Below are 2,333 nucleotides of genomic sequence, written 5' to 3'. Positions count from 1 at the left end.
TGATAATGATGTTAACAAATGTTATATTGAATATTTTTCTCTCTGCTCCTATAACACCATACTCTCTGTACTCCATTATATATTTTAACATATAGTAAAAATATTAGTATAGAATCCAGCTACTTTCATCAACTCTTATTAATTCAACTTCAGCGCTGCATATTTTCAGTGTCCTGAATTTTCTTTTTGTGTCCTATGTTTAATGCTTGTACTTCCCTGTGTTCTTTCCTCAACCTATCTCTTCTTAGTCTACATTATTTTCTTGGGTGATATCCACTACTGAGGTTTTGCCAGTGGACATCAACCCCAAATCATCATTTAAACTATTTTAGAGGTGTATTTTTATATTAATTTGTTTTTCACTTTCTTTCTCTTATTGAGGGTTGACCTTATGCATTTGTTCCTTGAAGGCCCAAAGTTGTTCATGAGGCTGGAACTCAGATACTAAAACTTGTACATATGTAAGTGTTGAGGTTATTTAGAAAAACAAATTCAGACTGGATGGTGAAGATTAAGAAGAACCTGACACAAGTTCTAAAAGAGGAAGGATCATTAGAAAAGCTAAGAGCATGTAGCAGAGAAGGTGAGTTTAATAATGTCTTAAAGAAATTTTAGAGATATGGTAGTATGGCTGATAGTGACTTTTTGTAAGAGCTTACTCTTTTACCTTTCTATATAAGTACTATGGAAGTATATTCTATTCTAAGATTTATGATAATATTGAGTGATGTGGCTCATATTCTCCAGTTCAGATTATAAAGAAAACTTCTAACCCCTTACAGATTAAAGGGTATCTTTTTATCCATATCATTCAGACTCAGTAGTATAATGAAAATTTGAAAATAAACTGGCTAAGATTTGATGACTATGCATCTTGATCCATGCCTTTATTAGCACAAGAGCTATAGGCAATGGAAAACAGGGAGTCTCTCTTATGAAATGTAATGGGTAGATTTATGAAAACCCAGTGCCTGCCCACCAGCAAAATATTTATGAATTTGATACTACAATAATATCACTTATTCATAGGTTCAAAAAGCCCTACTGATATCTGAAGCTACAATGTGCAGCTTGGTGATTTGACTCATATCATAGTTGATCAAAGAAAAACATCACCTGAACTTTACTGGCAGTAACCATTTTGAATCTACTTACTACATTCCTTCCTCTCAAGCCTCATCCCTCTGCACTGTTCCCTCAATATTGATCTCTTATCTGTTCATCCAGAATTCCACACTTTTTGAATTTGGAGCTCCTTTTCAGGCTAGTAAGTCATTCTGGAATATTCTATTCCACTCTTAAACTTTCTTCTTTAATGTTGCCTTATTTGTGAAGCCTTCCCTGATCCCTCAGGTATAATTAGATGCTCTCTCTCCAAGGTGTTCCCATCTCTCCATGGTGTGGCCACAAATCTTTGCCTATATGTCTGCTTTGCCTTTGGTGATGCTTCACCTTAGTTTGATGTATATCTTCCACTAGGCCATGTTTAAAATCTTTAAATTGCCTTCCACAGCCTTAAGGGGGAACTCAGAAAACATATTTTTTTTGATACAAATTATTGATCCCAGCCCTCTTCACTGTTTGTGAAGCTTTAGCCCATTCCATTCTCTTGATATTTTACACAATTTCTGACTTCAGGCGAGAGTTCAGAGTTTCAGTCAAGGAGTCCATAGTCATACTAATCTAGAGTTCTGGTTCTGAGGCTTTTCTTTATTTTCTGGGCCCGAGTTTCTGTGTCTGTTACCAGTGCCTATTAGACTGGACTTTGTATTTCTCTTGCTACTTGTTCTGCCTACTCCTTCTTCCTCCACTGGGGTTCTGGGCCAGTATTTTCTGCTTCATAATACCTCTCTCTGTGGTTTCAGAGACATGATGGTATCTTCTGCTCTAAGCTCACTGTTATCTAATTTGACTTCTCTGTCAGGAAACTGAGTGTTTCATATTAGCGTTCCTAATCTTGGCTCTACCTGAAACGACACCTGCTATGTCTTCTTCTTCCCTCTGGAACTGGTTTGGTACCCTTAGAGTATGGCTCTCAGAAAGGGTTGACCTGATTTGGGTGCTGTTGCCTTCCATATAGCCTGTGTTGCCCTTTGTCTTTCTGGTCAGGGAGTATCATTCTGAAGACACAGGTCTTACTGAGTCTTGAGCTATAAATTTGCAGAGTTTGTTCTTATCCCCCCGCCTTTGGCTTTATAAAACAAATAATTTTTCCCCTGCAGGGACTTTCTTCCTAGACTTGAAGAATCCATCAAAAATCATGCACGTCACAAGTCTTCTCTTGTGTAAGCTTACACACTCAATTTTTTGAATCCCTCTTAATCCATTGACTC

This window comes from Neovison vison, chromosome 7, assembly GCF_020171115.1.
Source record: "Neovison vison isolate M4711 chromosome 7, ASM_NN_V1, whole genome shotgun sequence".
NCBI classification, from domain to species: domain Eukaryota; kingdom Metazoa; phylum Chordata; class Mammalia; order Carnivora; family Mustelidae; genus Neogale; species Neogale vison.
This window is presented reverse-complemented; position numbering follows the sequence as displayed.